The 22,087-nt window shown below is 35.6% G+C and overlaps 1 protein-coding gene across 4 annotated transcripts in view; it reads right to left on the bottom strand.

The window, feature by feature from the left end:
* Positions 1-22,087, bottom strand: part of ZPLD1 (zona pellucida like domain containing 1) — a 226,911-nt gene that overhangs the window by 114,894 nt on the left and 89,930 nt on the right. Inside the window, exon 3 of one of the 4 annotated variants that reach the window (XM_082392144.1) lies at positions 8,639-8,710. The exons of 2 other annotated variants lie outside the window; for them this stretch is intronic. The gene's annotated coding sequence lies outside the window, so the exon portion shown is untranslated. Of the gene's footprint in view, positions 1-8,638; positions 9,498-22,087 lie in introns of those variants that run through there. One more of the 4 variants, XM_082392145.1, reaches the window with a different exon arrangement.

The following is a 22,087-nucleotide window of genomic DNA, read 5'->3' as shown; positions in this document are numbered from 1 at the left end:
AGTCTATTTTGTGTGATATGAGTATAGCTACTCCAGCTTTCTTTTGATTTCCATTTGCATGGAATATCTTTTTCCACCCCCTCACTTTCAGTCTGTATGTGTCCCTAGATCTGACGTGGGTCTCTTGTAGACAGCATATAGATGGGTCTTGTTTTTGTATCCATTCAGCAAGCCTGTGTCTTTTGGTTGGAGCATTTAATCCTTTCACGTTTAAGGTAATTATCAATATGTATATTCCCATGACCATTTTCTTCATTGTTTTGGGTTTGTTTTTGTATATCCTTTTCTTCTCTTGTTTTTCCCACTTAGAGAAGTTCCTTTAGCATTTGTTGTAGAGCTGGTTTGGTGGTGCTGAATTCTTTTAGCTTTTGCTTGGCTGTAAAGCTTTTGATTTCCCCATCGAATCTGAATGAGATCCTTGCCGGGTAGAGTAATCTTGGTTGTAGGTTCTTCGCTTTCATCACTTTAAGTATATCATACCACTCCCTTCTGCCTTGTAGAGTTTCTGCTGAGAAATCAGCTGTTAACCTTATGGTAGTTCCCTTGTATGTTGTCATTTTTCCCTTTCTGCTTTCAATAATTTTTCTTTATCTTTAATTTTTGTCAGTTTGATTACTATGTGTCTCAGCCTGTTTCTCCTTGGGTTTATCCTGTATGGGACTCGCTGCACTTCCTGCACTTGGGTGGTTATTTCCTTTCCCATGTTAGGGAAGTTTTTGACTGTAATCTCTTCAAATATTTTCTCTGGTCCTTTCTCTCTCTCTTCTCCTTCTGGGACCCCTATAATGCGAATGTTGTTGCATTTAATGTTCTCCCAGAGGTCTCTTAGGCTGTCTTCATTTCTTTTCATTCTTTTTCTTTATTCTGTTCCACAGCAGTGAATTCCACCATTCTGTCTTCCAGGTCACTTATCCGTTCTTCTGCCTCAGTTATTCTGTAGTTGATTCCTTGTAGTGTAGTTTTCATTTCAGTTATTGTATTGTTCATCTCTGTTTGTTTGTTCTTTAATTCTTCTAGGTCTTTGTTAAACATTTCTTGCAACTTCTCGATCTTTGCCTCCATTCTTTTTCCGAGTTCCTGGATCATCTTCTCTCTCATTATTCTGAATTCTTTTTCTGGAAGGTTCCCTATCTCCACTTCATTTAGTTGTTTTTCTGGGGTTTTATCTTGTTCCTTCATCTGGTACATAGCGCTCTGCCTTTTCATCTTGTCTGTCTTTCTGTGAATGTGGTTTTTGTTTCACAGGCTGCAGGATTGTAGCTCTTCTTGCTTCTGCTGTTTGCCCTCTGGTGGATGAGGCTATCTAAGAGGCTTGTGCAAGTTTCCTGATGGGAGGGACTCGTGGTGGATAGAGCTGACTGTTGCTCTGGTGGGCAGAGCTCAGTAAAACTTTAATCTGCTTGACTGCTGATGGGTGGGGTTGGGTTCCCTCTCTGTTGGTTGTTTCGCCTGAGGCAACCCAACACTGGACGCTACCTAGGCTCTTTGCTGGGGCTAATGGCAGACTCTGGGAGGGCTCACTCCAAGGAGTACTTCCCAGAACTTCTGCTGCCAGTGTCCTTGTCCTCACAGTGAGCCACAACCACTCCCCGCCTCTGCAGGAGACCCTCCAACACCAGCAGGTAGGTCTAGTTCAGTCTCCCCTGGGGTCACTGCTTCTTCCCCTGGGTCCCGATTTGCACACTACTTCGTGTGTGTCCTCCAAGAGTGGAGTCTCTGTTTCCCCCAGTCCTTTCAAAGTCCTGCAATCAAATCCCAGTAGCCTTCAAAGTCTGAATCTCTAGAAATTCCTCCTCCTGTTGCCGGACCCCCAGGATGGGAAGACTGACATGGGGCTCACAACCTTCACTCCAGTGGGTGGACTTCTGTGGTATAAGTGTTCTCCAGTCTGTGAGTCACCCACCCAGCAGTTATGAGACTTGATTTTATTGTGATTGCGCCCCTCCTACCATCTCATTGTGGCTTCTCCTTTGTCTTTGAATGTGGGGTATCTTTTTTGGTGAGTTCCAGTGTCTTCCTGTCAATGACTGTCCAGCAGCTAGTTGCGATTCTGGTGTTCTCACAAGAGGGAGTGAGAGCACGTCCTTCTACTCCACCATCTTGGTTCAGGTCCCTCCCCACTTCTCTTTATTTTCATCTGGCACCCAGATATCTACTGCTTGGACAAAAAAATCAAGTCTCTTCTCTAAAGGATTTCCTGAGCCCCAGAAAAAGTGTCTCTTAATTTCTGACATTTTCAAACAGCTGTAACAGTCACATATCTGCCCAACTGCTCTAAAATAAACCTATCAAAGGCCCCAACTGTGCACTGAATTATGATGTGCTTTTATGGTTTTATTTTTAAGTATGATTAGGCAGCAAAGCATAATGATATCTTTGAGACAATCATGCAACATGAAATAGAGAAACTCAGGTTAAACAGAAAAATGTTATTCTAGAGGAAATGGACATAATTCAGGGGGTAGAAGAGAATATTAAAATAATGGAAATAAAATCCTCAAAAATAGATCAGTACATATAGAAATAAAGATAATAGGTAGGTAGGTAGGTAGGTAGGTAGACAGACAGATAGATACACTGTTGTGGGGGTAATCCAATAATATCTCTTGAAATTAAAATTAATAATATCTTTAAAACTTAATAGAAATCATTGAAAGATTAAAAAAATAAATATTACTAAAAAACTAGTAAAAGAAGACAGAAAAATGAGAAAATATAAAAGATATCAAGAGTATATCAATGCATCATCCAAGAAGTCCAACATCTAATCAACTAGAATTCAGAAGTTCAGACCAGAGTGGACAGAGACAAGAAAAACATCAAAGGAAAAATGAGTGAGAATTTCTCAGAACTAAGGGACATGATCTCAGGGTTGAAAGAGCAGACTAAGTGCTCAACATAATAAATCAAAAAATAGACACATCTAGACACTTTGCTGTGAAATTTTGGAGTTCTCTTTGGATAAAGAAAAAATTCAAAATGCTTCAGGTGAGATTAAAATTTACCTACAAATAAAAGAAAATTACCAGCAGAAGACTTATCATCAATACTACATGCTAGAAAATGATATACTAATGCATTCAAAATATGAGAAAATAATTCTTAACCTAGATGGAAGTTCCAAGATAACAGTTTTGAGTCAAGATTTAGTCAAGATTTTTAGAGCAGCTAGTGATTGAGGGTAGTAGTGTCTGAGAAAGGGGGTCAAGAAAGAATATCAAATATAAACATTTTCCAAATGGGATTGCCAAACCCTAAGACAAGGGTAAGATTTGGGGTCTTAATTTTTTTTTTTTAATGATGACAAAATACAAAAGAAAACAATGAAGAAATGGGAGCAGAGCATTTTGATGTACAAAAGCCTGATTGGCGCTCCCATTTACTACTCTTATATAGTCAGAATAATGTAAAAATGTATATTAGCTATCAAATTTTAAAACTAATCTATAGGCAAACAGAAAGTATATATTATAAAATGATATGTTTTCATCAACTTTGATGATGCAAAAGTAAAAATGACAGAAGTTGGGAGATGTGGGAGAGCTGAAGAGAACGGCATGGGTGCTAATATCCTCATCTTATAAAGTGATGAGTCAAGAGATACAGCTCATAGGTAATGTGGAAGAAAAAATGATGGAAATACATAAATTAAAATTAGAAAAGTAGCCAGCATAAGATTGAAAAATAATAATGTAATTTAACAGAAGGATAGAGGAAATATTGGGGGAGAATAAATGACTAAATCCTTGCTATCATGGCAGAAAATAAATAGAAGATGTCAAAAAAATAATTTATTAAGAAATATCAGCATAATCATATTACTTAGAAATGCTAAGATGACAACTGGGACAAACAACTGAAAAATTAAAACAGTTGCTTCTGGAGAAGGAGATGGAATAAGTAAGTCTTGTTTCCATTATAAGTAATTCTGCATAACTTTATTTTTAAATAAACATATGTATTTCTTTAATAACTAAAAAATAAGATCAATTAAATACTTACAACTGCCAAAATGTAATAATAAACCTCCAAGGTTCTGAAATTGCTGATCAAAAATAAGTTTCCAACAGTAAATACATTTTTCTTCAAGAATTTTACAAACTATTTCAGAGATTATAAAAATGAATTTACCTACAATGAAAGAGTGAAAAATACTTATAAGTGTATACTTAAATTATAGAATGAGGAGTAATTCATTGGGCATTTCCTTGAGGAGAGGTCTCAAATTTGGCTACACAACAGAATCAATAGGATTTTTTAAAATATACCTTATTAAATCAACTTCCTGGGATCCACCACCCAGGCACATGTATTTCTAAAATAACATCCAAGTGAATTTAAAGTGCCACCAAGGCTGAAAATCACTACCCTAAAAAGAGGGGTTATTTCGTAGTGTTTCCATAAGGAATCCCCTCCCAGCATTTCTAGAATAATTTATATGTTTCTCTGGGATCAGGAGAAAACTCAGTTGAGAAATGGAGAAAGTGGGAAAAGGTATAATAATTCTCTTGTAAGAATTAAAACACAACAATCAACCAAGAGACAACTTGGTTCAAAGAAATCTAATTGAGAGAGTGGTAGCGGGAAACAATGACAGGATATTCAGAAGTTGAGGTCAACATTTCTGGGAACTGAACAGGAGCAGAAGGAGAGAAATTTCCTGATCTGATAGGCAATATTGTTTGTGCCTATGACCAAGTTCTAAATGTGTGTTCATATCCTTGTTGCTACTAACAGTGAATCATGCTTGCAAATAAAATAATCAATTTACATGCATAGTATAATTTAAACAAATTTAAACAAACCCTATGAATAATGTCCTAAGAAATAACGAGTTTAGGAAATAAAATAAGTCCTTACATTAGCTACTTTGGCACATGATCCTGTACAGTGAGTGACATTAACTTTACTAGGATTAAGAACATTATGCTATTTCAAGATAACCTAGTTTTCTTCACTGGTGTTTACCAGTGTTTGAATATGCACTATGGCTACAGTTCTTTGAAAATGCTACTAAATTTAATATTTTATTTATATTTGTTATAATTTACTCACATATCCATAAATACCATGAAGAATGTTGGAAATATTTTAAGAATCATTTATGATTTGTGTAATTCCAAAGAATTCCAATTTCTCATTGGCAAATCCCAAAGAGTAATATCTGCCAGGAATTTGGAAACATTACACCTCTCCTCTATATTAAAAGTATAAAAAATTAATAATAATAGTATAAAGTGAGGAGTGCTTTAAAAAATCAAAAGTCTTCACACTTTTTTCAAGTGAGAAAGACTTCTTAACCAATGAGAACAATGGACTTTGGGGAGAGAGATATGTGTGAGATGGTGGGGGAGAAGAAGTATTGATAGAACATTGGCATCGGATCAATGAGGAAACAACTGGACAATTTCAGGGACTTCTGGAAAAGGTCTACATGTATGCAGTGACTAATGAAGAAATTGAGGCAAGAAAACACCAATCCATCCCCCGGAATTCATAGAACTGGAAGAAAACATGTAGCAGCCATTATCTCACTAGTCCTCCATTTAGTCAGATTTTCTTTTTCCACTATTTATACAATAGAATAATCTCCAGTTCAAATATTACAGGAGTGTTCTAGCAAGATTACCTTTATTTGTTAACAAAGAGATGACTAAACCTATAGCAGAGAAATGTCCATCCATTCTTTGACGAGGCTCCCTCTTCTCTATTGAATTTGCAATTAACTTTTAATTAAAATTTTAATGAAATCTGAGATATAGAATGAGTAAAGATACTTAATATTTAATATTAAAAACACTAGTACCAAAAAACTTGGTGAGTTCTATTTTCTTTTCTCAAATATTGACAATAATATAACCTACTGTGTTTATCTTGCTACCTCACCCTTCAAGAATCTGAAAACTAAGTACTACAATTAATCACAGTAAATAACATTAGGTGTTTCTTTAGCCTAATTGTTTTACCCTCTTTTTTATTACTTGTAATTTGATAGTTCTGATTCAAATTTTGTTATATTTCTATGTTTTGTGGTAAGCCAACTCACTGGAGTACTAAGGAATAGAAGAGAACACATTTATTGAAAACATATAAGGTTCCATACAATTTTCATACTTTACTTAGTAAATACTAATAATAACCCTATGAGGTTTGTATTATTATTCCCATTTTACAGATAAGAAAACAGATTCAGATGGGTTTAATGAATTTGCAAAGCAAATTAGAGCTAATTATCTGTGAATTCAGAGCTGGAATTTGAACTTGGATGTTTCTTACTACAAAGCCTATATTTTTTCTACTGTACCACAGCACTTTTTCTTTTTTTTTTTTTGACTTTTTATTTATTTATTTTTAACATCTTTATTGGAGTATAATTGATTTACAATGGTGTGTTAGTTTCTGCTTTATAACAAAGTGAATCAGCTATACATATATATGGAATCTAAAAAAGAAGAATGGTTCTGAAGAACCTAGGGGCAGGACAGGAATAAAGACGCAGATGTAGAGAATGGACTTGAGGACACAGTGAGCGGGAAGGGTAAGCTGGGACGAAGTGAGAGAGTGGCATGGACATATATACACTACCAAATGTAAAACAGATAGCTAGTGGGAAGCAGCCACATAGCACAGGGAGATCAGCTCGGTGCTTTGTGACCACAACACTTTTTCTTTCCATAGGAACTGCAGTTACTGCCAGAGAATTGATGAAGCACCTCTTTCCTGGTTGTGATTACGGTATTATTAGAGTAGACTGCTATTTCTCTCGCGCTCAAACACACACACACACACGTACACACACAAACACATGCCTAGACTCTAAAAGTTGCATGAGCAAAGACAAGGTACAGGAAAAGCAAAACATTCACACAACTGGTTGTGAGCCCCTGCTTGACTTCTGCAACAATGGCATTTTCGTTCACTCTTATATCAACCTAGGAAAGCTGCAGAAGGTCTAGGGGACCATGCAAAGCAGAGAGAAAGTGAGGGTCCTCCCCATCTATACCCTCTGAAATCAGAGCTGGAGTGGTAGAGAGCGGGATAAGATCAATTAATCAAAGGTTTCCCCAAAATTCTGGCATACGAGAAGACTGAAATCTTTTAAAATTTTCTCTATAATGTTGTGGATCTATCCAAAAAGAACAAAAACAGGAAAATTTCTCTCTCTACTGCTATACTGCCAAAACTGAATGGGAATATTAAAATTTGTGAGAGGGCAATCAGAATGGGTGAGTGTGCAAAATTAAACTGTAAATAAATAAATCTGAAATGTTATAGTAAGTGGATAAGAGACTACAAAATATAAATTTTCTACAAATGAAATTTCTCTATTATGGTCTCTTTCTAGGGACAGAAAAGGAAACCACATTCACATAGCTTCAGTTATCTTTCACATAATTGAAAAGATACTGTAAGGTAAATATTAGAGCAACTTTTTCTTTTTAACTATGAGTTTAACTATGAGCAACTTTTTCTTTTTAACTATGAGTTCTTTTTAACTAACTATGATAATGATTCAATCAAAGCAAATGCTATTAAACACAATGAAATGTTATAAACGATTATGATTAGAGAAGCACAATTTAAATAATCCATAAAGTTTTTTTAAATGATAAAACTATTCTTATAGGATTTACAGCTCCATTTGTTCCTCTTCTCTCCTAGCTGGTAAATTTGTCTAGCCACTTATTTATTAAAGTGCTTTAATCAAGGGAACTGCTCCATCATCACATTTCATTAAAGGTAGTCTTGAGCTGAGCACAACAGAAGGAGGTCATGATTGTGCTGCAGAGCTTCCCTACAATTAGGCAGTCACTAAAATGAAATGACTCTATCACTGATTAAATAGATTTTTATAGTTAAATAGGCTTTACTTAAACTAGTAAAACTGACTGACAAAAATATGCTCTTCTGCCTTAATCAGCATTAGCAAGTCCCTGTTTCCATCTTGAAATTTTCACCTAACTATTTTTAAACATTTTTTTAAAATTCTGGTCGGTTTTTTCCTATATGCGGAGCAATTATATATTTTTAAAGTACTCTATAAGGAAGGCTCAATTAATCATTTTTAGGGGCTCTTCTAAAAAGTAGGTCAAGACTACCCTTTCAGCTGCAAATGGAGAAGAGGGCACACTAAGTTCAAGTAAATTGATCAAGGTCCAATCATAAAAATAATTTATGAATGGATGTTTTTAAATTCCAGGATGCTATCAAAGAGTTTAAAAGAAAGCATTGTATGAAATGAAGCTATTTCATTATTCCTCTAATAAAGATGTTTAGCATGATGCCTCAGAACCAAGAAGCTGAAGATAGCCAGAAGGTGTGAAAATATGAGGAATTATAGGATTAATAATCAAATAAACTTTTAGCAACTACAAAGAACAGAACTAATATACAGTTCCCTCCTCAGGGCCATGGCCTAGTTCATAAGCCATGTACTTGCATGGCCTCTATATGTATTATACTCATTTGTAAGTCAATTTAAAGAATACATTACCTATAACTTAAATAGCTCTATCAATGTTGTCAACTTACACATACAACCAGAGATTATTTTTTGAAACTCTTCTTATTACCAGAAATAATTAATAAAACAGTATACAATAAAGGATCTTAGAAAAGCAATGAAAGCTGGGCTCACCCATCTAGATATGAACTCTGCATTTCAGTATGCTTCTCAGTACACATCTCAGAGAAGTCTTGTTGATGATATCTGTAAGGAAAACAGCCTCTTAACTGATTCATCTCTCAAACCAGCCCCAATTCTTCTGTTAGAAATTAGAGCCAACAGAAAGCTATATAAGTTATTGACAAGGAGCGTCGTCAACCCACTAATCCAGACAGTGTTTAGTAATTCTTTAGTGCAGATTAAGACAACAGAAATTGGAAAGACAAGAAAAAGAATGAAAGACACATTAAAAAAAAAAGCAACTGAAAGTTTTTTAGATTATTCATTCATTTGTAACATGAATATTGAGTGTCTCTTTTGTACTAGGCACCAGAGATACTATGGAGAGAGAAAAAAGGCATGGCCCCTGCTTTGGTGGGGCTTACCATTTATGCCAGAGAAATATTCTTTAATTTCACTTAATTGCTTTTGAAATTAGGAATACAGAAGAAAATATAATGAAGGCAAAATTTCACTCCTCTTACTTCCCCTTTCTTGCTAGTCATCTGAATCCAGTGGGAGTGACCTCTGTCAGTTACTTAACTTCTATGTGCCCGTGTCCTTACAATAAAATGGAAGAAATAACTGCACCTACCTTAAAAGGTTATTCTGAAGAGTAAATGAGTTAGTCAATATAAAACACAATGTAGAACTATGTGTGGCATATAGGAGGACTTAATAAATGTTAGCAACTTTCTATTATATTTATTATGATTTTTTAAAAAAATTTCTCTGACATATCCTGAAGTGGTTAAGGCAAAAGTCACAAGAGATAGTAACTACCTCCATGTTACAAAGCCCTGGTAAATAAAGAGTTAGCTCATTTACAGAAACCCTGCATCATGGTCTTCATGTGTGCAGGATAAGATAAGTTTTACCCACCACAGAACTGGGAAAATCTGTTCTGAATAACTGGTGGCACAGAACAGCCAAGGGTTATTTGCATAGGAGGCTGAGAAGCACTTGCAGGGGAAAAAAGTAACTCATCATTAGAAATTAGAATGCTGCGCCCACAAATTTGGTGCAAAGCTACTGGGCCAGAATAAGGATGGTGAGGTGATGGTGAGCACTGCAAATATCTCATTCAAATTGCTCCTCAGTCCAGTCCCTGGACTCTTGCTCCAGTCTTACAATGGGATACACTAACAGAGGGAGTAAAACATAAACTTTCTTCCCCCCAGTTGGATCTCTATGAGAAAGTTCAAGGTGTCAGCAATATCAGTGTCAGCAGATTCCTCTAAGATGGGCACTATGGACAGTAGAGGGGCCCTTTGCAGACTTGACTGGTCCAAATGCTGCTTTTGGTTCTACAGCCCACAGGAGCTCCTCCACAGCAAAACAATGCTGAGGAGAGCACCCACAGCAAGTACCCCCAGGGTGACCAAGAGCCCTGGTTCCCAGAGGTCATATGAAACATCCTCTTTGAGAAGCCCAATGCATTTGGGTCTAGACTTTCTGCAAAATAGGCGTAGTTTATCCACAGAAAGGCCAATTTGTACCTATTACTTTGATGCTGTTGTTACCCTCAATTTGTGTGGTTTAGGATATTCTGATTCTACTGTTCTTTAAAAAGCACTTTAGAATTTTTTTAATAGGTAAACATTTAAATATGTATTATTAAAGTGTTTTGATTCCTACCTAGAGTTTGGAAGCAGCAATATTTTTCTCATTTATTTTCAGTAGAGAATAAACCTTACTTCCTTTCCTGGGCAGTAAAAAAATCCTTTGTGTCATTTTTTACAGAAAATAAGCTTTACTGTCATGAAGCAATTCCCCACCCTGCATCATTTTTGGTACATTGATAATACTTTTAACTTGGGTTGTGGTTTACTAACTATAAGCACAAAAGATGTTGCTTTCTAATATTTGTCTCCAGGGTAAAATAAATTAATCCAGGAGATAGACTCCATCCTTGAGCAAGAGATGGCTACTTCTAGACCGGGGGAAATTTGAAAGTTAAAATTAGACACACTCAGCTCAGTGTCTAGCTTTTGGTCTCCTGCTAAAAAGAGTGATTTTTAAGTAAGTGTTTTTAACAAACACGTTAAAACATGGTTCCAAGTGAGTGTTCTCCTTCAAAAAAGTTCTTATATTTGAGAACTAACCACTTATTCCAATAAACATTGTTGTTACTCAAACCTTTATTAGAATTCATTTTGGTAATTTTTAGTGCTAGTTTACAAACTATACAAAGCACCAGACTCATCAATATAAATTATATGGTCCATCCTGATCTTCAGTTTAAATATCAGATTTAGTTCAAATCCTTTCTGACCTCTCCAGAAGCATGGAACCCACCTAAGTAAGAATAACCTTCACTAAAGTTTTTCAGGAGAAAATTCCCTGAAAGACATAACTAATGAGACTTGCAGCAATGTGTTGAGTAATAATGAAATAGTTATAAATGTTTGTAATCTCCTGATAAATGTTAAGAAGCAATATTCTCATTTGTACAAGCTTAAAAATGGCATTACAGGATACATGTAATTTACAAATTTCCATAAAAAAAACATGAGTCTTGGCAAGGCCAAAACAAAAATTTGTATTTTGGAGTTGGTCATTTTGAAAACTGTGGCCAAACAATTTTAAAAGTTGGCAACTACTTTATACAAGCCCTTTGTAAAATCTTTTTCTGTGATTAACTTTTGCAGTTGGGTGTTTTCTGGTCAAAAGAAAAAGTCAAACCAGTGACATACCACTAGCTCTACCCTCCTGTCCACAGCCCTCCTTGACTTCAGGTTTAGTATATTGGATCTTGTTACTGGGTTGTCTATGCATGGTGATCTGTGTACAGTCGGCCCTTTATATCCATGGATTCTGCATCTGTGGATTCAACTAACCTTGACTTTAAAATGTTTGAAAAAAATTCAGAAATTTCAGAAAAGCAAAACTTGAATTTGCTGCACACCAGCAACTATTTACACAGCATTTACATTGTATTAGGTATTGTAAGTAATCTAGAGATGATTTAAAGTATACGGAGGGTGTGCCAAAATTATATGCAAATACGCACCATTTGATATAAGGAACTTGAGCATCTGCAGAATTTGGTAATGGAGGGAGCCTCTGGAACCAATCCTCTGTGGTTACCAAGGGACAACTGTATAGAGAGAATTGTTATTTCCTAGGTAGCTTGAGTTAGTTTTTAAGTTTAAATGTTTTGTTTTACTTCTAAAAGTCCTGATACAGATAGACCCAAGTCGGCTAAAAATCAAACTGACTATGGAAGTTATATTTTATCAGTGTATTAGATGAACTTTTCAATCACTCTTAATGGGAAAGTGATTCCCTCAACAATGTATGTACCGACCTGTGTCAGTAAGGAAATTCAGAAAGCCATATTTCTGATAAAAGGCATGTTTTCTTAGAGAGGGGCCCATTCACAAAGAACCTGAATAGACGTTTTTCCAAAAAAGACATATGGATGGCCAACAGGTACATGAAAAGATGCTCAACATCACTAATCATCAGGGAAATGCAAATCAAAACCACAATGAGCTATCAGGTCACACCTGATAGGATGGTCATTATTTAAAAAAAAAAAGAAAAAAAGAACAAGAGATGACAAGTACTAGCAAGGATATGGAGAAAAGGGAACACTTATGCACTATTTGTGGGAGTATAAATTGGTGCAGCCACTAGAGAAAACAGTATGGCGGTTCCTCAAAAAATAAAAAATAGAACTACCATATGATCCAGCAATTTCACTTCTGAGTATTTACTCAAAGAAAACAAAAACAGTCATTTGAAAAGATATCTTTACCCCAATGTCCATTGTAGCATTATTTATGATAGCCAAGGCATGGAAATAACCTAAATGTCCACCAGTGGATGAATGGATAAAGAAAAGAAATTATGATATATAGACATGTCACACACACACACATACACACACACTGGAATATTATTCAGCCATTTTTAAAAAGAAGGAAATCCTGCCATTTGCAACAGCATGGATGAGCTTATAGGGCATTATGTTAAGTAAAATGTCAGACAAAGAAAGATAAATACTATATGATCTCACTTACATGTGGAATATAAAAAACAGCAAACTCACAGAAACAGAGTAGATTGGTGGTTGCCAGGGTCAGGAGAATGGGGGAAATGGATGAAGGTGTTCAAAGTGTAAAAACTTCCAGGTATAAGATGAATAAGTTCTGATGATATAATTTAAAGCTTGGTGACTATAGTTAACAATACATATTGCATATTTGAAAGTTGCTAAGAGATTAGATCTTAAAAGTTCTCATCACAAAAAAAAGTAACTATGTGAGGTGATGGATGTGTTAACTAACCTTATTGTGGTAATCAGATTGCAAAATGCATGTATATCAAATCATCATGTTGTATACCTTAAACTTACACAATGTTATATGTCAATTATATCTCAATAATGCTGAAGAAAAGATAAAAAGAAAGGGGCTCATTCATCTATAATAAGGGAGAAATAATAACTTGGGCTTCTGCCACAGTCCTTGGATCAGACCGTCTGATCCAGAGGTCTGATGTATAATAGCTTTATTACAAACAGCAAACTCACCACCGTTTGCCCATGAAAGTCAGTGGATTCTGGCTGCACACATGAAAGCAGAGGATGGGCAATCTACTATTGACATATAGAAGATGTATGTGAATGCAGCCCCCTGATGAGCAAGAAGAAAGCAGGAGCTGGAAGACTACTAAAAGCAAACAGCTTTCCTTCTCTCTGCAGGCATATATGCAAAATAAATCATTCCTGAGATGGTGATTAATGTTTTATATTCTTCTACTTCCCCTTCCAAAAGAATTAAATTAACATACATCTAGTTACTTATGAGACTGAGTTCTTACTACCTTCTCAAATGCTAGTTTGCTGTTTATGAATACGGTTTGCTGCTGTGCTTTTTACATCTCTTTGATGGCCTTGATAATGGTGAAGACATAAGACGTTTTGTGTTTTCTCCATTTAGTGGGCTTTATTTATCTTAGATGTCCCTGAGATTGGGGGCGGGGGCAGTAATCCGACAAACAGACCCATTCCTGTGCTCCCCACTCTTTTCCTCCCAATGGCTGGTAGGGGTGTAGTCCCTACTGCTTTTAATAGAGCAGTCCCATGTGACTGTGCGGTTCGTCAGCTGACATATTGATCTGGAGTGAAACTTACGAGATCTAGAGTAGAATGTTGTTAGCTATTCTGTCTCATATCTTTATGTAGCTTTATACACTGTCATTTTACCTACTTGATATTGGTATTGAATCATAATCACTTCCAGATTGAACCCTGTTACATATTTCTAACATAAAATGGTGATATGTAGATGTCCTCAATAACTTAGTAATTTATCACCAAGCCTTATTCCTTGGCTCTGTGTTTTGAGCGTTTGAGGTAATGATGTAAATGATGTTTAAAACAAAAACAAAAACAAAAACCATGAGAATCAGGCAAAGTCCCAGTTCCCCTCCTTATTATCTAAGTGATCTGGTCAAGATTTTAAATCTCTCTAAATCTCAGTTTCCTCATCTGTAAAATAATTAATTATCTGCCTCATAGTGTGGTTGTGTGGATGAATCAAGTTCACACAGTTAAAACACCTAACACATAATAAACACTTAACAAATGGTAGCCACCGTTAAATATTTTTAATTTCACAACTACTGATATATCAATAAATTGACAAATTCTATACAACTAATCTTACAATTTACTAAGATATTGATAAATTAGTAAGCTCTATAACTTTAATTCATTATATTTTAAATTATATATGAATTCATTATATACTTACTCAACAGTAACCTCAGACAAAAAATAATCAAATTGCTTTTTTCTTAAATGGCTTTTAGAAGATTGCTGGCAATAGGCATAATGTAGCAGAGAATAGAAATAGTTAAGAACAGAAAGTAACCCAGAGATATGTCTTGGTGTTATCAACACATGAATCCCACAAATGCTCAGTTTTATAAAAACCAACCATGACTTAGAATCCATTTTGGTGGCAATACATATACAGCAATTGTAAACAGGGGGTAAAACTTCTAATTCCAGAATATGAGTTTGCTTCTGTATTGTCTTAAGACATACTTTTATATTTTCAGGTACCAGATTTCAATGATATTAGGTTTTACAGGTTTTCTTATTTTTAATCTTTCTCTAATACTGAGATTTTTATATAATATTATAAATAAATATTATATATATAATTATGATAATCTGATTAATCAGAACATATTGAAGACTTTGTAAATCTAATAAATGCATCCTAGGTAATTTTCATGAATGTATTTTTCAAAATTATGAAAAATAATAATCCTTGTACAAATAAATGAAGCAGTTGGTATGCTGATATTTCAATTTCCTCTGTTAGCATATTTTCAGGGTTTTCTGAGAAGGAAGATACAAACTGCTTTATCCTTCTGGAAAAGGTTTCTTTTATTGGGATAGTTTTCCTCCAATTTACACAGCAACTTAGGCAGCTAAAAATATAAGACCACAGACTTGAATTTAAAGAATGACAGCTTAGTAACAAGACAGACTGAAATGATTCTCTGGAAGATGGATAGTTCTCCTGGTTTGAATGAAGGATAAAGATTCTTCTAAATCAAATTCCATTCCAGGAAGAGGACAAGGTCTTGCTCACCTAGCAAGTGTACATCTTTGACTTTGGTGAAGAACAGTAGACACTGATACTCAGACACTAGACATTATCGGAGATGGGGGACTCAGGGAAATCATAGTTGCATGGATTAAGAAGAGGGTGAGATAAGAGAGGCAGGGAAGAGCAAAGTGGGCATTCAATGATTCTATTCTTTGAAGAGTTTCATAAAAAGTTTGTCTCTATCTCAGGAATATATTTAAACTGCTACAAAACATGATCTGTGATCAATGTTTCAACGTATAAACTAAGATATGCGTTCTCATATCTAGGGTCTAATCGGCATGGAATAATTTTGCACTCACAGTAAGACAAGCGATGTGCCCTGACACAAAATCCACAGATCTGGGCAAGCATGGACAAAAGCTTTGAGGATGGCAGGATCTGGGAAGGCAGGGCCTGGTGGCCAAGGGATCATGCAATCTCAAGCACAATCAGGGTAATTAATAAGTACTCAATTTGCAAGGAGTATGAAATGTGCCAACAGGTGGGTGAAAACCAGCAATAAGAGAATCCAGGGATAGTGATATTCTAAAACCCAGATTGGCAGTAGGCATCAGGGAGGGCTGCTGGACGTTAGGAGCTGGCCTCCATACCCAGGAAGGAAGCAAGGTTTCCAGGCTTTAAAAGGTGTTTGGGAAAGATGCAGGATTTTAGTATAAAATGTGAAAGGGTGATCAACACAGAAGCCCAAAACTGTAAATTGAGGCCTCTAGAGTGATCCTGGATTCAGGAAATCAAGTGCAACAAACCTATTTATTCTCTGCAGAGGGAACTGTAGTGTAAGAGCCATGAGAGAGCCCTAGTAATCAGAGAAAGAACAGATGTTCCAGATGAATTTGGCAGCAAGAATGTCTCAGTGACTGTATCCTCAGTCAGTGCAGTAAAAAGGGTGGTTCAATGCAAAGACCCAGCCAAACTGAAATCGATAGATTGGAACTCTTTAAATTCTTTCCTAATTACAACATGTTTTTATCAAGGAACCAGAATATGGCCTATCTGGGAAGGTAAGCATGGTATCTAGGGGTTGAGCAATCTGAGGCAAAAGGGGTAAATAATAATCTGAAATGCCAAAGTCCTGTAAGTGATGAGATCAGTAAGCTCACCTGTGAAGAAACTGCAGCAGTCAGAGACAGGGAGATTGAGATGTGAGCCAATGTAGATGGTGTGACAATGACATAGAGACACTGTGTGCAGACACACTGAGGAATATTTTACATCAGCTAAGAATACTGGATGCAGCAGTGTCTTTGTGTTAAGTTGGGAAGAGAAAACACAAAGGATGCTGAGTCTCTGAAAGAAACACAGCTTCAGAACTTCGATTGTTCTTAAAATAAGTCAGAGCAGACCTCTGAGATGAATATGTAGATATAGCATGAATACATTCCCAGAAGTTTGTTTCAGAGCTGTGACATGCAGATATCGTCCTTTCCCTTCTAAGAGCGTCTTAGCTAACCCTCCAAAGACTGCTTCTTAGTACACTCAGCCTATCACCTCCCCATCTTACAGAAATCTTGGAGCTTTACCACATTCTCAAGGTCTCCTTCATATGACACCTGTGTGTGTGTGTGTAAAGCTGGAGAGAAAGAAAAAGTCTGGGTGAACTGAAGACTGCCACTGTACACAGCATTTTATCTTCCATAATTTTTGTCAATTCATTAATCCTGTTTACAGAACCAAGCTTGTGTATTGATAGTTTTATGTCAATATTAACGATCAGAGCAACAAAACCATGTTTGAGGGGGGAAATGAAATCAAAGTGGGCACCAGCACAGAAGCTGTTGGGAAGGAAGAGAACTTCATTGTATTTCAATGGAGTACTTAGCTTATTTTCCACTTCTAATTGAAGCACTGAGAAAGAAGGGCAATTTTTTTCCAAATTGCTGAGCCCTCATAACCAATAGGCCATGTTAATCACCACTTGAGAAGATAGAAAAGCATTCAAAATTCCATGTTTTTTTTTCTAACTTAAATGTGTCTCTTTGTCCAATGGTATCTTTATTTTTATCTACACTGATATTTATCTTTGATATATTATGTCCTCCCTTAAAAATACAAATATTATGAGTTACATCATTATCATTGTGTTATTGACCATCAAGAGTTTATTCAAGTTCATCTGCTTATAGAGGACATTTTTTCTTTAGAATATACAGTCTGTCACCAAAAAGTGTTAAAAAATAAGATTTGGACAAATGTAACAAAGGGGGAAACAAGTAAAGTTTAGAAAAAGAAGAGTTTATTTATTTTAAGGTGAAATGTTAAGGGAGATGAGAAAACCAATGAATGAAGTGATGATATACCAGAAGGTTCTATAGTCCTTCAATTTAAAATAAACAAATATACATTTAGTCATAGCGTAATCTGGAATGAGAAGAGGATATTAGGAGAGAAACTGAAGCTAATACTATGCACTCCTTTTAAAGAAATTGGAGGAAGTTTGAAATGATTACTAAAATATACCCAGTCTACATAACAGATACTACATAGCAGATACCAGATCAGGATCCCTATATTTCCTGGGATTGGAGGCAAAGCCTTCAATAACACCTTCAGAGAGAAAAATCAAAATGAAAATATACCAGAAAAGGTATATAAGAACTTAATTCACACTAATGTGTAAAGACAAGAAATGAATAAGCAGAGATTAAAGGAATGAATAATTAGGGCAGAAGCCCTATGAAGAGTAAGAGAAGGAGGATTTCTGCATCAAGGCAAATCTCACCTACTTTATCATCTTGTCCTGGGCTGGCCCAGATGACCTGGAACTCAGGGGCCTTAATTAGGAGCAATTTTCAATAAATGTGGACACACTTGGCAATAACTGGATTACCTAAATGCAAATAAGTCATGTTATTTCTGCCCACATGTTTATTATTCATTGTCACTTATCCAGGAACAAGGATAAAATCCATTTCTGACATGAAAATGTATTTTGTTTACTTTACTTTTTAGTCAATACCTCTCACTGTAAAGTTCCTAATAGGATAGCTTGAGTAATCACTGGGCTGGAATTTATAGCCATGCAGAACTTGAATGTGCAGCAATCACATTTTTAATATGCAATTTTAATGTCAAGAGAATTTTATGATGGTTTCTCAAAGCAATGTACGTTAGAATTGCCTCATGGGCACAAGGGTAAATTAGATTAAACAAACAAAAAAAAACCAGTGGAGAAATAGAATGCAAGTAAATATGGAAAATATGACTTGTGAAAGTATTGATCTTTTTTTTTCCAAGATGCCTGGCAACAGTTTTTCTTGTTGGAATAATTGGCCAAGGAATTTGTAAGATGATAGATTTTATTTTAAGCCAACAAGTGCTTAGAACTATATGAAATTTCATAATAGTTCCCTTTTTGTTGGTATACACAAGCAACAGAATCAATATTGGCCTTTATTTCTTTAGCTTATCCTGAGGAATTCTTTCACTCGAGTCTTTTTGCTGCAGAAGGATTGGACAGAATCAGCTAGCAGTGGGTCACAGATTCCACTCAATCATTTTATCAATGGGTATTGACTGGGATGATGCCTAGATTGATGTATCCTTTCCTTTGACAGGTTACACCATGACAAGCATGTGTGAGATTCAGATCATTCTGATTTCTGGCTACAAGTACAGTGATCTAGCCTAGCTGTGTAAAGACTCAATTCTAGCAGACAATCTCTTAGGAGGTGCTAAGGATTCGAGCTCTCTGCTATGTGTGAGTTCTACAAATCCTGAGGACATTAGGAGACTCTTGTTACTCAAGTTTATTGATTCTGTTTTTTTAATGTAAGATATGCCTCTTGATTGGAAAGGAGAAATTTATTTAGTCCACCAAAGAGGAATGAAATAAAGAGTGGTCCACTGATGATATATAAGTCCCCATTCAGATGAAATGCTCCACTGATCTGAGGAGCTCGGAGGCAATATGGTTGGTTAGTGTATGAAAAGGGACAATCATATTAGCAGTGTCAACTGAGGTCAAGTCTTCTGACATAAAGAGTATATGAAAAAACAATAGCTTTATTTATGAAACTAGAAAATTTACTTTCCATTTTTAATCCCCAGCTTCCTTATCTGGAAAATGCAAGTAATGATAGGGCTGTGAGGCTTAGAAAAATTCTGATCAATGGTACTTACGTATATGAGAATCAACACAAATGCAACACAGATAGTGACAAAAAGGAAAAAAATAGGTAAAACATTACAAGGCAATAAAAAGTATGAATCCAAAGACTTAATAATAGCATTAAGATATAGAACTAGTGGTTAAAGAGAATTGAAAAAGTCTGAAAATACATATTTTCATGTTAGAATGAAATTTTCTTTATTTCTGACCTCAAGCCCAGGCTCATAAATATACATTAGGTACATGGTACTAGAAAACTAAGTAGCATAAACTCATGTGGCAGAGCCAAGGACAAAATCAGGATAATGTATCACTCGTCTGTTTCCCCAACTACAAGAACAGAGGCCAATTAATCAAACGCTCAACAAATATTTAATACCCACTGTGTGTTCAGCAGTGTAAATTAGCAGATCACTACCTGCTCTAATTTTAACTCATATTCTACTGGGAGACAAATAAGATAATTTTTGCTATTGACTTTGGATAAATTTATATAGATATACCTACAGGAAGAATAAAATCAGAAATTCTATTCTTCAGCTCACATCTGATGTGATTTAACATATGTGCTGTCTCTTTCATTTGGAATCCCAGTGTTATACAGTTTGTCTTAATACCATATGGTGTGTGAAAAGAATGCATCTATGTTTCAGTAATCTATTCAATAAAGAAAAGTCCATTTATGGCTCAAAGACAAATCTAACACTGGACTGCAGTGTGTTGGTTTTTAGCTTTGCTATGACAATTACTCTTCATTAGGAAAAGGAAAGAAAAATTCAAAAAATTCTCTTGCTGAATTATAAATAAGAATAATTCATTTTCAATTATGTTCTTTTTGAATATAGTGGTTTATAGAAAGAACAAGAAGTATCCACTTGGCTTACATTAGTTATTGGTAAAATTAAATATATCCATTTTAAAGTAGATTTTCCCATGATATTCATCAAGAACAATGCCAAGTCTTCCTGCTAAGTGGTCACCAAGATTGTAAGACTGAAAAAGAAGAAAAATTATCTGCAGCATGAAATAATCGTTCTTAAAATGCAAAAGTTGAAACTAATTTCTTAGAATGTTATGAAGACACAGCAAAATTGGAGAATATAGCACTGTGTTAAACAAAAGCAAAAATTAACAGTTGTTAGTTGTTTGAATGAACGTGTCCAGTGGGATATTCTTAATGGAGAGAAAGGAAGGCAGTTTAGAGAAGAAAAAATGTCTCCTTTGAAGATTTGAGCATGCTTCAGTCAACTAAGGAGGAAAGAAGAATTTCAAAAGTGACCCTATGATGAATGTTTAAATTTAATATCTCACCCTTCCTTGAGCTTCTTATTTACCTACATTTAAACCAGCCTTCTCCAATTGGAATAAAGCTACATATTGAGGGATTTACAGAAAATATAAACACAAAACACATTTTTCTTTAGAAATATTTGGGGAAACCTAAGGACAAAATAGGATTTTGATCATTATAAACAGAACCCAGCTTAAGTTAAACTTCAAACCAGGCAAAATCTAGAGAAATACAATAAATAGAAAAATAAACCAGATATCCAACTTGGCCCTCACTATGTACAAGTCTTTATTCAAATCTTACCTTCACTAGAGGACAATGGTGATCACCAACTTAATACTATATCTTGTCCCCTCCTTGGTATCTCAGTCACTTTATCCTAATGTTCTCTATATTCTTTCTTCCATAGCATTTGTGAATTGAGACCATCTGCATCCAAAGAGCTTACCCACGAGGACTGAGACTGGAGGTCCCAATATGAACATTACAGAGGACATTTTTGCCCCAAAAGATAGATTGTAATCCAATAATTAACTTTGCTCTTTGCTTCAGGAACTGAATACTGATAAAGTCAGACAATTTACTCATATTGAAAATTATCTCTCCTATCAGGCAATAGATTGTTCACACTTATCAAACAAAGGTTTATTTTCCAAGAATCTCTCCCCCAATCCTATTATATTACAAACTCTGGAGTCCCTCCCATCAAGCCTCTTAGATAGCCTCATACACCAGAGGGCAGACAGCAGAAACAAGAAGAACTACAATCCTGCAGCCTGTGAAACAAAAAACACATTCACAGAAAGATAGACAAGATGAAAAGGCAGAGGGCTATGTACCAGATGAAGGAACAAGATAAAACCCCAGAAAAATAACTAAATGAAGTGGAGAAAGGCAACCTTCCAGAAAAAGAATTCAGAATAATGATAGTGAAGATGATCCAGGAACTTGGAAAAAGAACGGAGGCAAAGATCGAGAAGATGCAAGAAATGTGTAAGAAAGACCAAGAAGAATTAAAGAACAAACAAACAGAGATGAACAAAACAATAAGTGAAATGAAAACTACACTACAAGGAATCAATAACAGAATAACTGAGGCAGAAGAACGGATAAGTGACCTGGAAGACAGAATGGTGGAATTCACTGCCATGGAACAGAATAAAGAAAAAACAATGAAAAGAAAGGAAGACAGCCTAAGACACCTCTGGGACAACATTAAATGCAACAACATTCACATTATAGGGGTCCCAAAAGGAGGAGAGAGGGAGACCAGAGAAAGGACCAGAGAAAATATTTGAAGAGATTATAGTCGAAAACTTCCCTAACATGGGAAAGGAAATAGCCACCTAAGTCCAGGAAGTGCAGCGAGTCCCATACAGGATAAA

The sequence above is a fragment of the Balaenoptera borealis genome, assembly GCF_965194805.1.
Source record: "Balaenoptera borealis genome assembly, chromosome: 5".
Classification (NCBI taxonomy): Eukaryota; Metazoa; Chordata; class Mammalia; order Artiodactyla; family Balaenopteridae; genus Balaenoptera; species Balaenoptera borealis.
Note: the sequence above shows the minus strand (reverse complement) of the source record. Positions and strands in the feature narration are given on the sequence as shown.